The 16,183-nt window shown below is 36.0% G+C and overlaps 1 protein-coding gene across 1 annotated transcript in view; it reads left to right on the top strand.

Annotated features, from left to right (window-relative positions):
- Hmcn1 (hemicentin 1) overlaps nucleotides 1-16,183 on the top strand; it is a 393,676-nt gene that overhangs the window by 163,738 nt on the left and 213,755 nt on the right. The window lies entirely within an intron of this gene.

Genomic DNA, 16,183 nt, shown 5'->3' on the forward strand with positions numbered 1-16,183 from the left:
TCAGAAACATAAAATGAAAATTAAAAACTACTTCAAAATTTCTCTTTCATTAGGATGAGTTTGCTTCCAAATACCTATAAACCAGTTGAAAGTCTTAATATAATGGCAAAATTAGTCAGCAGGTTTTGTTCTTAAACTGAAAGATTTGGTTGCTGCCTCAGCAAAATATTAAATTTCAAATCATTTATGTGGGAGACTTTATTAGAATTGGGTCTGGTTGTTTGATGATGGTATTAGAAATAACTTTGTAACATACTGGATGTAGTATTCTCAGATGATTTTTTTTAGCAAGGTTATCTAAGAAAATGACCATTTACTTCACGGTTAGCTCTTAGAATATTAGTAATGATAAGAAAGTGAGCATTAACAGAATGGTCGACATCTGATTACAGTTTTCGCTGTGGTGGTTGATACATGTTTTGCAGTTTGAATGTGTTTCTTTTGATAGTTGATCGAGTGAAACTTCTAGGGAAAAATTGCTCTCGTAAATAAATGGTTAACTACATTTCCCCATGGAAAATGCCCAGATAATTTGAATCAGTTCAAGCAACTTGGGTTACTAGAACTCCGGAACCATTTTACCGAACTGATTGTGTCAGGTAAAATAAATGTGAATGGAATTTTGGAATTTAGTATTGGTTCTTCACTTGAAGTCTCTTAAATGGGATTATAAAATATCAGCAATTTCCTTGATTCCTCAAGCTAATTTTTTAGTCCATTTTTTACTTAGTTCATTAGGCCAGTGATTCTTGAGCTTTCTTTGATAAAAAATTAGTGAAGGAATTATTTTTTACAAAACAGATTTATAGCTTCATGCTCAGAGATTCTGGTTCCTTGGGTTTAGTGTGGGGGTTGAGCATCTTTGCTTTTTGATGGAGGATACAGAGGTTGAACCTGAGGGCCTTTCTCATGAACTACATCCCCATCCCCTTTAGTTTTCACTGTGAGACAGAGTCTCATTAAGTTGCTTAACTGTTCAGACTTGGCTCAAACTTGCAGTTCCCCTGCCTCAGCCTCCTTGGATAATTTATAAAGAAAAGAGATTTATTTTGCTTAACAGTTCCGAAGGCTAAGAAGTCCAGTAACACTGCTCCATGATCTGCTTGGCTTCTGCTTCTTCTCATGCTGCCTCCTACAGGGCAGGTGCCGCAGAAGACAAGCTTGTGTGCCAGCAGGGAGCCAAGCATAGGGGGAGGCTTGATTCACAGCAACCCACTCTGGCGGTGGCGAATGGAGGTCCTCAGAGCAGAATTCACTCTGTGGGAGTGAGAAAGCTGTGAATGCCTCTTAATGACATAATCATCTCTGAAAGGCCCCACCCACCAACATTACCACAGGAAATCAGATTGCAACACGAGTTTGGGAGGAAATAAACTGTAGCAATATTATATAATGCGCAAAACATATGACTTTGCTTGATTGCTAGATAGTCTGAATGATGGCTAGTGGGATGAATCTGTTTAGAGTCTCTGTATTATGGTGTGTCTTGTTGGCCTTGAGGCCAGAGGGAGCCCATTTTAATGAAAAATGATGCTTTAAGAATCTAACAAAAATGTACTTTAACAGTGACCACACTTATTAATAATAAATCATTGACAAGAACTCAGTGTGATGGGCTATCAACAAATCATGAATGTGCCTTGAGAAACTGTGTCTACTTCAGGAGATAAACTGCTATAGACCAAGGTATAATTCATGATAATATGAGATGGTTGCAAACTATCATTTAAACTGACATTAAATCTTAAATTACTAATTAATTGCAGTTTTGTGCAATTAAATGTTTTTACAAGAATAAAAATAGGTCTAGAAAGCTTAAAGATAAAATAATTATTTGGATTGAGCATATACTTTAGGAATACACTTTAAGATTGCAATGTAATCAATAACTTAATCCAATAACCCCATTCATGTTGCTATTCTTCCAAAGGTGTATTTGTAAACTGTTTCTACTTGGAATACTGTTAAGATATGAAACTGCAAATTTAAAAATTATTTGTAGTAATTTTATAAAATGAAGTTAGCAACAATTTTCTGATTGAAAATAGTATATACACCTAAGAGTAAAAAATCTATGAAGGCTCCAAAAAGACAAAACTGAAGAATAATAAAAACTAGTGACAACAATAGTAAAATCTTTAGGGCTCCAAAGATATACATATATATTCAAACATATGCATATTTGATATTTATTTATATTTTACATTAGTGTGATAAAAATCTCAACAGTGGCCCATCTTTATCCTATTCGCATAAAAATAGGAAGGAAGTATCTTCATCCCTCTGTTACATAGTTTAGTCCAAAAAGGAAGTGTTGCTGTAGTGGGAGGTACATTTCCTCAGACTCACCGGTAGCTCCAGCTCTGACTACTCAGTGGGAAGAAAATGAACAGGCATCTGGTCCCAGGTAGAAAACTGTAAGCTGGAATATATGTAATTCAAGGTTTATGCTTTCCATCCATAAAAGCAAGAGAGACTTGATAGGAGTATACATTAGGAATTTTAGAGACAGAGGTAGCTGAAGGGCATCACCTCTTGGCGGGAGGAGGTTCATAGATGTGAAATGGACAAGAAGCCATGCACATCAGCTCACTCAGCTGCAGAGATGGAAAGGACACTCAGCTATGACAGACGTGGACAGAGCATAGGGCCAGAGCCATCGGAACGCTTTGTTGAAAGACCCTGAGTCTGGATTGGTGCTGTCTCATTTGAGGATGAATAAATAGAAAATTCTCAAAACAAATAAAACTAGGGAGAAAAGTAGCATAGGACCTAAGAAAAAGTACTGAGGAACAAAACAAGTGGTAGGGCAGGGAAGACTTAGAAGAAATGGATGCTTTGAAAATGATTTATTCTGGACTGGGAAAAGATGTTTGGGATCATCAATGCCTTTCCAAAAGACTTAACTTCTTTTAAATGAAATTATGTATTTATAAGGCAAGATCTAGCTAAGATGAAAGAACAATAGCAAGTGTGATGGAAGCAACAAGATACGATTTGATGCTAAAAGATACAGTATTAGTAGATGGCTGAATAGAGGTGCCCCAGCTGTGACTCTGCCACAGAGAAGAAACAGGGCAACAGAGGAAAAGCTATTTCAAGGAGAGTGAGTGAAAGAGAACTGTGGAAATTAGGAAGGAAGTGACAGGAACTTTAAACACCATGGAGAGTCACAGTGACAACCTAGAGAAAACAACAAAGCAATTTGTGTCTTCAGTCGATAAGGGTAACTTAACACTGCTGGGAGAGGTGAGCGGGAAAGTGACAGCAACCAACATCGTAGGAGCAACGGGTAGTCCTACCTGAAGGATAATTCTAAGGTCCTTGCAAAATTTAAATGCAATTTGGGAAGATGGGTGAGCAAAGAGCCTCTGGCTCCAGAGAAAGGAACCCACTCTGGCCCCGCCTCCTCAGTACTCCAAGAACTCAAATTACTAAAACAATCACTTTTAGATGCTATGTTGGCTTTGAGGCCAGCAGCTGCCTTCCTAATGCCCACAGAAGGCTTAGGCTGGGACACCTTTCAGTGGGTGGAAGACAGCCACTTCGGCTTCCTGCAGTGTCAGAACCAGCAGCTGTCACAAAGACAGCCGTGAGTCTCCCCTGCACCGGCCCTGTGGGAACTAGGGAAGGTCTCCTCTCCGGTGCACAGCCTTGGGAGTGTAGCTACTATTATTGCAAAGTCTTGACTTCACTGTGATCTTCCTATTAGGAGCTAAGAAATGTCTCAGCTGCTTGCTACAGATCTGAGAACACAGTTATCAGTAGTCACAACCCCCAGGGCCACTTGTACTCATCCTTCGGGAACTAAGAAAGATCTTAGCTATTATTGGCTTATAATTGTAGCTACTATTGCAGAGTCCCAGCTTCACCGCGAGTGCACTGGGAGCTGGGGAACACCACGGCTGCTTTTCTCAGCCCCAGCCTCCAGTAGTACCTGTGTTTTATCCAGTAGGAAATAAACAATGTCTCGTTCCCAGCCTGTGACCTTGGAATGGCTGCTGCTGGTACAGAAGGCATCCGTATCACCCAAATTTGTTGCAGGAGACTTGGGAAAGTCTCTCTGTGTTCTGCACCTCCAGGACTATGGCTATGGATACCACAAGGCTTTTCCTCACCAGAACTGCTCCATGTGGCCTAAGGACATTTCCATCCATATTGGCAGCTCCAAGGCCACAGGTACCAAAGCCACAAACTCCAGCACTACACGTGCTTAATCTATAGGACCCAGAGATGACCTCCTCTATACCCTACACCTCTGCAATGAGCCAGCACCACAAGCCAAAGTTTTACCTGCATATGCCCCAGAAGACCTACAGAAAGCCTCCTTAATACCCAATGGATACTAGACCACGGCTGCTTATGCCGAAAGCCCTGTTGCTAACAGTTTCTGTCCCTTGGGACTTGGAGAAATGATCATCTAGGTCCCATAGCTCCAGAGAAGAGACTAATAGCCCCAGCACCAACTGCATTCACTGCATGGGACACAGAGAAGGTCCATTTTGCTTTCTAAAACATCAAGTTCACTGTTGTTTTTTCTTTTTTTTTTTTTTTTTTTCCGGTACCGGGAATCAAACTCACAACCTTGTGCTTGCCAGGCAGGTGCTGTGCCGCTGAGCTAAATCTCCAGCCACAGAGTGCACTGTTAATAGTGTCATGCATAGGCCCCAGCATCAACTATACTCATCCTTTGGGACATAGAGAAGGTCATATCCCATCATGTGGCTCCAGAAATGTGGCTCTTTACATTTACGTCCTGTGAGTCAGGGGCCATATTGCCAGTGCCACAACCTTGGTACCACCTGTCCTTGCTCTTGGGGACCTCATAACAGTACTCTCCCCATTCCCTGCACAGTTGAAACTGCTGCCCCAGTGTCATCAGGGTTTGACTCTGTGGAACATTAGGAAACACACCCATTGGAAGCTTAAATGTACTGCAGAGTCATACAAGTATGTTCATGAACAGCTATCAAAAGACACAGACTGGCTGAAAGTTAACAAACAGCATGCAGCTATATTCTGCCTACAGGAAAATTTTTCCACTGTTAAAAGTACACAGACAGTATACGTGAAAGGTTGGAAAATGGTATATTGCAAAAATAAAAAAAAAAACTAATTGCAAGCAGGAGTAGTTATATCAGATAAGCTAGAATTTGATGAAACTACAAAAAGGGACAAACAAGGTCATTTTGTATTGATAAAAGGACCCATTCAGCAACAAGATATAACAACTATAAATATATACGCACCCAACATGGGACCATCCAAATATGCAAAACAAATACTGTATCTAAACAGGGAAATAGGCTCCATGTAATAATAGTAGGGCACTTAAACACCCCAGTTTCCTCAACCAGCAGGTGCTCCAGACAGAAAACCAAAGGCTCATCTGATTTGAACCATACCATAGAGCCAATGGATCTAACAGACATTGAGAGAAAACTTTATCCACCAGCAGGAGAATGCACATTCTTTTCATCAGCATTTGGCAATTCTCTGGGATAGCTTATATATTAAGTTATGAATCAAGCCTCAAACTTGAAAATATTGAAATCATATTATGTATCTTCTCAACCCACAATGGAATAAAACTACAAATCAACAGCAACAAAAATGGCAAGCAAACAAACACATGGAAATGGAATAACACACACTTACATTACCAATGGGTAACTGAAAAAGGGAAATCAGAAATTTTCTAGTATGAAAACAAGAACACAACATAACAAAATCTGTGAGATAAGCAAAGAAATACTGAGAGAAAAGGTTATAGCGATACTGAGAGAAAAGTTTATAGTAATACATGCATCCGTTAAAAAAATGAAGATCTCAAATAATCTAAAAATACAAGGGTTTAGGAAAAGAAATTCAAGATTACTTGATTGAAATAAAATAATAAAAACCATAATATAAATTAATTAATTAATTAAAAATTTAAAAAGTCAATAAAAAGGTTGATGAGATGAAGAGTTTTTTTTTTTTGTGGAATCAAACTCAAGGCCTTGCACTTGCCAGGCAGGTGCTGTGCTGCTAGAAGAGATTTTTTTTTGAGTGAATAAACAAAGTGGACAAACCTTTAGCTAGACTAAGCACAAAAAAGAGAAAGGACTCAGATTTAAAACAAAATAAATAAAATAAAAGGTAAAAAGGGAACATTACAAATATTATCACAGAAATATAAGGTATCATAAGACACTACTATGGACAATTATGTGCTCTAAAACTAGAAAACCTAGAAGAAATGAATAAAGTCTGAATATATACAACGTACCAAAATTGAATCAAGAAGAATTAGAAAATCTAAATAATAAGTAATATGATTAAATTAATAATTAGAAATATCTCACCTAAAACAAGCCCAGGACCTGATGGCTTTACTGCTAAATTATATGCATTTGTGGAGAAAAATGAATTATAGTTCTTCTTAAACTACTACAAAAAACTGAAATGGAAGACACTCTACCAGACTCTTCTTACAAGTGAAAAATGACCCTGATATCAAAACAGAATGAAGACGTAACTGCAGTGCAACAAAACTTCAAACTGCTTGATGAACGCAGACACAAAAATTCTCAGTAAAATACTAGCAACCTGAATTCAGCAGTACTTCAAAAAGATGATACACCATTAGCAAGTGGCACTCATCCAGAGTTACAAGGACAGTTTAACACTAACAAAACAAATCACTGAACATGATATCACAATTCAACAGAATTTAGGACAGAATCATATGATCATTTCAATAGATGCAGAAAAAAATTCAATAAGATTCAACATATCTATAATAAAAACTCCTAACAAATTAGGTGTAGAAGGTGTAGTATAGGAACCTACCTCAAAATACTAAAGGCAATATTTGAAAAACCCACATTCAACATCATAATGAATGAAAGAAAGGTAAAATGTTTCCTCTAAGATCAGGAACAGGACAAGAACTCCCAGTTTCACCATTTTTATTTAAAATAATCCTGAAACTCTTAGAAAAAGCAATTGAGTGACAGAAATTAAGGGAATCCAAATTATAGAAGAAGTTAAATTCTACATGTTTGCATATAGCATGCTTTTATACTTTGAAACACCTAATTACTCCATCAAAAATGTATTAGACCTTATAAACAAATTCAGTAAAGTTGCAGGATACAAAAAATCAACATAAAAAAACCACAGCATTTTACTACACAATAAAGAAATGGCTAAAAAAAATTAAGAAAGTATCCTTTTCACAATACCTGAAAAAATATTTAGGAATACATTTAACCAAGGAAGTTAAAGATCTGAATGATTAAAACTATAAAACAGTGATTAAAGATTTTATAGAGGATTCTAAAAATAGATATGGTGTGTTTGTAGGTCACAATATCGTTAAAAAGACCATGCTATTAAGAGCAATTTATAGATTCAGTGCAATTCCATCAGAATACTAATTACTTTCTTCAAAGCAATTAAAGGTAATCCTGAATAATTCAACACCAAAGTAGTTATAGTTGAGGGAGGAAAAAAAAAAGCATTTCTGGAAGCATGACAACCCAATACCTGAATTTAAAACATTCTATAAAGATATAGTAAACAAAACAGCATAGTACTGGCACAAAAACAGACACATAGACAATGAAACAGAATTGAAAATCCATAAATCAATCTACATTTATTCTGCCAGTGATTTTTGACATAGGTTCCAAGGACATACAATGGAGAAACATCAGTCTCTTCAATAAATGGTACTGGCAGAATTATACACACATACGCACAGAAATGAAACTAGATTGTTTCTTGGATTATATGGATCTTCAGCTCATGTGGATCAAAATTAAATGTTAAAACTAAAACTGTGAGATTACTACCCCAACAATTTACAAGGGAAACACTTCAAGATATTGGAATAAGCAATGATTTCTTAGGTAGAAACTAAAGCACAGGCAACAAAAATAAAAATAGACAAAGTTATTATATTAAACGTTAAGAAGCTTCTATGCAACAAAGGGAGTAATCAACAGAACAGAGAGACAACCTACAGAATGGGAGAAAATATTTGCAAGCTATTAATTTAAAAGGAATTGATATCCAAAATATATAAGGCACTCAAAAATGTTGAAAACCAAAATAAACAAATGAACCAATTAAAAATAGGCTAAAAAAGTAATAGACATTTCTCAAGAAAAGTCATATAAATACTATGTATATGAAAAAATTTTCAATTGCATTGATCATCAGGGAAATATATATCAAAACCATCATCCCACCCAGTCAGAAGGGTTATCAGCAAAAGACAGAAAAGGGAAAATCCTGGCAAGGATATGGAGAAAGGGGAGTTCTTATACATTGTTGCTGGAAATGTGAATTAGTGCAGCCATTATGAAAATTGGTATGGCGAGTTTAAAAACTGAAATAGAGCCAGGCTTGGTGGTCTGTGCCTGTAATCTCAGCACTCAGGAGGCTGTGGAGTTGGATGATAACTGATTTGGAGGCCAGCCTGAGCTATACAGTGAGTTCAAGACTAAACTGCACTACATAGTGACATTTTGTCTGAAACAAGCTAATGAACTAACTAACTAACTAACTAAATAACTCAAAAAGAAAACAAAAATGAAGAAGAAAGTAAAAGATCCCTAAAAATAGAACTACTGGATGGTCTAGCAATTCTATTGCTGGGTATGTATCCAAAGGAAATGAAATCATTATACTAAGAAGATTTGTAGTTCCACGTTTATTGCAGCAGTATTCACCATAGCTAAGATATGACATCAACTTATACATCTATCAGTCAATGAATGAATAAATAAAGCATGTATATACACAGAAGTCAAAAGGAATACTATTCAGTCATAAAAGTGAAATCCTGTCATTTCTAACAATGTGGATTGAAGTAAAAATAATTATGTTAAGTGACATAAGTCAAACAAAGAAAGGCGAACATCACATATTTTCATTCATTTCTGGAAACCCAGTCTCACAGAAGAACAGGAAAGACAAATGTTCACTGGAAACTAACAATGGCAGAAGGGAAAGAGGTATGGAAAGAATTTTAAAAAACCACCAAAACACAGAATAATTGCTTCTGGTTCATCAACATAACAGGGTAGATATTGGTTTAAGTATTCTATGATATGATTTAAAATGAGTGGAAGAGTATGAAATGCTCAGCACATAAAAATTACTAACAATGGGCTGGGGATATAGCTCAGCGGCACAATGCCTGCCTGGCAAGCACAAGGTTGTGAGTTCGAATCCTGGTATAAAAAAAGAATTATTAACATTTACAGAGATGAAAATTTGTTCACTAAACATACCCTGATTCATTCATTAAACATTGTGTACATATGGTGAATGGTGTGTACATATGTCAAATGGTATGTCCATATGACTCTAATGTATGTCATAAAGATGTATAAATATTATTTATCAATAAAAGAGAAAATTAAAATATACAAAATTACCAAGCAAATCTAAATTAGGGACACTAATATATAAAAATAAAATTAGCAATGTAGTGCATACACGACAAATGTTTCAGAATGCTAAGGTAAAGAACAAGTTGAATAAGACTTTTTTTAAAAATAGAAGTTAAAATAGAGACTGGAACTTCAATCTAAGATTGATAAGTGTTTAAGAAACAGACAGCTAAAACTAAAGGAATAGACAAAGCAATTTGAAGAAAACTGTCCGGGTGGAGTGGTGTAGTGTCCAGGGTGATGAAAGGAAGCAAGATCAGTGAGTGGAGAACTTTATCTAGACACATCCTGGCTGAAACCTTATCTTACCGGTATGAACGAAAACCTCCACAAGCGTGCAGACTACATTACGTTGTAAGTAAGGGGACAAAACCTTACTGATGTCAGACTTCTCAAGTACAGTAAAGGCTAGAAGATAGATAACTGCACCGAATATCTGTCATCTTAGTCCCTTACGATGTAAATACTTTCCCTAACGTTAGGAGGAATTGTTCCTTGTCTTGGCGGGAAGAAGAAAACAAGTGAGATCAGATAACGCCTCTCATCATCTCCATCCGAGTCTCAGATCCTCCCAGTGCGGCTTTTGACTTTCCTTTTGGCAGCAGAGTCCGGTAGCAGCCGCAGCTCACCTCCCAGAGGCGCTCACCATTACGCTTGCCCTTTCTTTTTAGTTTTGTACCTGACATCTAGTCTCCTTTTGATTTTGTTCTTTAAAAAAATATGCTTCCATCGAATTCCTCTTCTGCTGGAATCAGCACTGTTTTCTGTCCTTTGCAATTGAAACCTTAACTGGCACGACAATAATCAGAAGACACATGTACTTTTGGCAGAAAAGCTTGAGATCCAAGAACTTATGATCCAATTTAATTATCTATCTTATAAAATGTCATCAAAAGGACATTCTCAAATGTTCCAGGCTTCAGGAAAAGTATCCAAAACATAAGTCTTCTTAAAATGATTTATTGAATAGGTAAGTGAAATGCCTAAAATAAAATTTTAAGAAGAAAAAGAAGAAAAACCAAAAATTGGGGAGGCCATGGTACCCAGGGCTGGTAGTTTTCCCTTGGTAACTATTACCAGGTTCATTACCGTTCCATCAGAGAACTTTTGGCAAGAAAAGCCTCAGAAACTGTGACTGTGAGAATCTGCCTCAGTAATGAGCGTGCAAGAATGGGAAGGAGTTGATGTGCTCCTTTCAGTATGAAAATTCCTCATTCCGAAGATACTAGTAGAATTAGACAAAGGAAATTCCTCAGGAAAGAGATTTCCCTCAAGCAGGGCTTATAGGACTCAGGAGTTTAGCTACATAAACAACAAATAGAAGCCACCTCACCACTGCTATGCTAGAAGGAAAAAATAAGAGATCCATGTATATGGAAACATAAATATGGTCATTTGGGATAGGGAAATTAAAAATGACATTTTTCTTATGCCTTTCTGTATTTGCAAAAAAATATTTAAATAGAAATGGATCATTTTAGAGTTTGGTATAAATATACAAAATTGTTTTTAAAGTTCACAATTTTATTGGGGGATTGAATTTTATATAGGTAATATATTTTCTTTTTCTTCCTACATATCCTCCAAATACTTTACCATTTTTATGTTGAAGATAATTAAGATGATAAAATATAGTTTAAAATAAAAAACAGGAATAAAATGTCTCAAAAAGAAAAGCAAGAAGATTTAAAGTACTTTTCTAGAAAATATTATTTTCTAATATAAATTTATCAGAAGAAATCTGTCTTATCTGATTTATGTAAATGGGCATATAGAATATGAAATGATGATGTAGTGTTAATGTTCCTTAAACATTGAAAAATTTAGTGCTAAAATTTTATCTTGGAGAGGGAAATTTGTCCTATAACTTATTTGTGGGTGAAAATAGTTCACTTAGGCATAAAGATATGACAGTAGTTTTGCCACTGTGCTGAATGGTAACAGTTATTTTCAAATAAAAATACTATAATTGAGAAATGCTGTCAGTCCTTGACATGAAAGCATCATTTTCTAAAATAATTAAAAAGCTAGAGAATTAGACAAGTAGAAGGATTAGAGAAGCTACCACTTGATGTAAACATAAAATAACATCATACACAATGCACTGGTAGTGGCAACAGCCTTTAAACTTCACGATTTAAATTAAAAACTCAATTTTTTTCTTGTGATGCTGTTGGCTGATAAAAAACAAAACTCCCATGAGTAAGTTCTCTCTTCTGTGCTAGGGTATCTATCATCTGTGAATTGATTCACCTCTAGAGATGTAAATCTCTTTGTGGAGGCTATCACTTTTAATTTCTGGGTGTTAATGAGCTTCCTGTGTTTGATTCCATAATTAGAAAAAAGTAGACATTCTTAGTCTTTGGCTATTTTCTTCTATCTTGATTTAAATATGACCTCCAAGGGCATATAGTAGCAGAATTCTAAAGAACTCACCCTATATGAAGAACTTTGATTAATCAAACCCAGCTAGTGGAAAAAATTACTTTTTAAAAACCTGGCTAGGGGCTGGGGATTTAGCTCAGCGGCAAAAGCGCCTGCCTGGCAAGCGCAAGGTCGTGAGTTCGTTTCCCGGTACCGGAGAAAAACAAAAAAAAACAAAAAAAAAAAAAAAACAAAAAACCTGGCTAATATGAAAGTTATTGCCATGCCAGGGATATAGCTCAGAGGCACAAGCTCCTGCTTGGCAAACGCAAGATCCTGAGTTCAATTCCTGGTACCTAAAAAAAAAAAAAGCCATAAAAGTTATTGCCATAGAATTACTAGTTATCTAGAAACGTGTCTCACAAGGCTGCATATTTTTCTCTTTAAACACTTTTTAGAAGATCGAGATTCATTTTAAAATAGTAAGTACATGGGAATTTACCTGAAGAGTTGAGATACTGACCTGACTTGATGCTCAGATAAGATTATTTGTACCTGGATAACTTATTTGGGAAATTTATCTCATAGCTATAAAATGTGAGGAGTTATTCTACAAATTTAAAAAATCTCTGGGATTTAACATGTATCTGCCACAAAGAGTTGTTTGTAGATTAAAAGGTATCATGAAACAATTAAATGTAGAGTGTCAAGTTATAACATTTTATGGTACAAAAATTCATATTTGAAAGCCTAATGATCTGTAATTTTGTAGTACTAAATTACGGAGTAAGCTGCTTTAAATCTTTTCTGAACCAAAGTGACATCTAATAAAAAGAATAAATGCAGACGTTTAGTTGAGACCTAAACTAGGCTTTCTTGTAAGAAGAGTTTAACATTCACTCAATTTTTCTGCCAAATGTAATCTAATGTCTCCATGTTAGGGGCAAGTTTCTAGTATAATACATTCCAGTTCCTTGCAATAAATTATAAGAATGACTCTCATATGTTTCATTTTCTTTTGCCTTTCATCCAGTGCATCTAAGTTCTATAAAGATGTTAGAGCACTTTAACTATAGGTGGAAGGGGCTATATCTCTCTAAAATTTAAAAGAGAAGTATTAGTTTTAAAATTGAACTTACAAGAAAATTTTAAAGAAATAAACTTAGACTGTAAAAAGAAAAGGATGTGGATAACTTAAATATTTCAAAAATATTCAAGAAATTTTTTATAGAGAAGCTGTAAAGTACAAACATTCTAATTTCAGAAAAAAAAAATAGACCATTTAAAATTGTATATTAAGCCAAACCTGATGACTTTAAGGGTGAGACAGAAAGAATATCCAGACGTTAGAGAGGTTAAATGCTTTAATGTAATAGTTTGGGAAAGATAGTTATCCTTTCCACAGTACAATGACTGTGAGACACACAAACAGATAGTCACACACACACACACACACACACACACACACACACACACAGAGGAATCAGAAAACATCTTAACTCATTAAATTATTTAAAGAAAGCTATTCACTAACATTTGAAAAATGTTGGGAATTCTTGGCATACCTAGGACATTTAATGCTCACAAGTTGTATAATTATTTACTGTGGTCTATTTCCACTCACAGCACTTCTGATTTCAAATGTGCAGATTTTTTCCACACCAACAGCCAAATCTCCAATTCTCTGGACACCAGTGGGGTATCCAACAATTCAATACTGACACGGACTACTTCAAGGCAGCATTAAATCCCACCAGTCAAAGGCTCCATTCCAAAAGACTGCACCCAGTTCAGATACCAAACCCAAGTTCCAAACTCTGGTTCTTCTGACCAAACAGCTGTAAGTCAGAGGTTTCCAACTGAGGTTTCCACCTCAATAATTTGGCTAGAACGGCTCACAGAACTCAAGAACTCACAGAACTCAAGAACTCACAGAACTTTGCTTACCAGTTTGTTAGGAAGTATATACCAACACTACATTTACCATAGTATCAATATAAGACACATTTGAACAGCAAGCGCATGGCCCACATTTGAATTCTTTCTGTTGTTTCCCACTGCATAGAGAAATGCTTATATGTGCTATTAACAGGTTTAAAGTACAGGATGGTAGAGGAAAGTGGGAAGAGTAATGAATGGTTCATAAGAACTGATCACTCCCAAGAGTACTGAACTTAAAAGCACAAAAGCTACAGGTTTGCAAATGCATTAGAAGTCCTAAAGTGGCAGCATTATGCATAATGATTACTTGGAGAAATCGCTGCTCGATTGTAATACCCTGCCCAAAAAGTGGACCAGGTGGTACACCGCAACAGCTTGGAAGCTCTTGGGACTTAAATTACGGTAGAGTAGCTACTAAGGAGCTCCTTGAACAAGCATAGTGAGAGAATGTCAGGTGATTAGACTTGAGCTCTCTCAAGCAGGGCCGGACTTTATATAATTTTGTTTTTAGTGGCTGACATCATACTTGCATGCAGTGCCTGCCTGTGGGAAGACTGAAGAAGCACAGAGAGTTAGGAACTTTTGCAAGTATGAAAGATACTCATAACCTGTACCAAAAATGGGTTTGAACTTCCCCCACATATCAATTTCTTGAGTTATTATACACTGATTGTACAACTACAAACCTGTTCTGTTTCGAAAAATTAAGTATGTGTAGTGAAACAGTTTCTTATTTTTATATATGAAGAAGAGGATGTGATATTTCATAATTAACAAAAATTGAACTAGAGTTCATAGCACAAAGCAGGAATATTTATTTGTTGCATAAAAAAGGTATATTAGGAGCTTTTCACGAATGAGAAACTGGTAGGTAACTCTGATGGTGGGTTCTCCCTTTATACTCTGCTCACAAAGCACCACCTCAATCATTCTGTAGTACGTAGTCTTTCTTTGAAATAATGAAACAAATGCTGAGACACATGTAGTGGCTTAAAAACCAGTGTTAGAAAGAGCTAGAGCTGATGTCCTACTCATTTGTTTATACATTTATTTACTCATTCATTCATTCATCAATAAACTCACTGTCAGATATTGTGCTATTTGTTAAAGATGTAAATTGTAAATGAGAAAAAAAAATCCTTCTCTTCAAAAACCCCATAACATAATAAATAAAATAAGGAAAAAAACAATGTTTACCGTGCAGTGTGATAAGAACTACATTAGAGTGCGCCAGAACCTTTAACTCTTTGTCTGTGATGAGTACAGATTGACAGTGACTCCCAGGGTAGGTGGCCCCTGAAGTGTGCACTGGAAGATAAGTGAGCTTTTGCGAGGAAAAAGTCAGGAAAGCCTTTACAAATGGAGAGAACTGTGTGTGCAGAGCTACGGAAGAATGGGAACCAGAAATGTGGGCTGGGTGGAAGTGGAGGGCCGAACAGAACATGCAGACCCATCCGTATGTGGTATGGTTTTCTGTGTTCTGATCTAGTCTCTGTAGTTCTTTCACATAAATTGAAGAAATTGTTTAATTTTATGGTTTTATTGAGTTGGTTCAGCATTTTTGACAACTGGAAAACAAGTGCTCTGTAGAGTGTAGGATGGATAAAGAAGAAAGAGAAGGTTATAGCTTGGTCTGATGGACTGGATTAGCAAGGAAAGGAGAAAGCTGTGGCTGTGAAACGTTGAAGTGAATTATGGGATTGAGGAAGTGATAGCTGGAGGGATGCAAGGTCATGACCTCAGGCTGGACTCATGAGAAGAGTGTTTGTCCAGTTACACTGTGAAATACCTAATAACTAAGGTAGCACCTAAACTTGTCTAGTAACATAAATCAACTTTTAGGTTTCAAAGAACTTTCTTTGAGAAGGACTAAGTAACTCCTCCTTCCTGTGCATTTGATTCTGTGATTCTCATGTATTTATGTGAAATTATCTCTTTCAAATATTTTAAACAACTTTTGATAGTCAAAAAATGCCGCTGTAGTCAGGCTCAATCAGGAGACATATACACATATATAAAACTTTAGTTTTCTTCCTATATGCCATGAAATAGTAATACTAATTATGATCCTCCACTCTTTTTTTTTAAGCCAAATGAGAGCGTAAATCTAAAGTTTAATCTTTCTCTCTTATTTGGATATCAAGGCAGCAAACATTTTCTACAATTACTTCATAATGTATTGCAAAAAATCTAATTTATAGCTTTTAAAGAAATTTTGATGCATATGTATCTTTAAGAGTTTATCATTAGAGTGGAATCTAGCTGTAATTTATCATTGTATATCTCTGAAACAATCACCCTTCTCTTACTCGATGAATTTCATAACCACAGTGGTGTTCGGGAGTGGAATTTTTTAGCAAAATCAGCATGTAACTATCAGGATGTATTTTTGCCTAGTTCCTTTGCCTGTGTGTTTTGTTAACAATGCA

Source organism: Chinchilla lanigera, unplaced genomic scaffold, assembly GCF_000276665.1.
Source record: "Chinchilla lanigera isolate Chin_1 unplaced genomic scaffold, ChiLan1.0 scaffold00005, whole genome shotgun sequence".
NCBI lineage: Eukaryota > Metazoa > Chordata > Mammalia > Rodentia > Chinchillidae > Chinchilla > Chinchilla lanigera.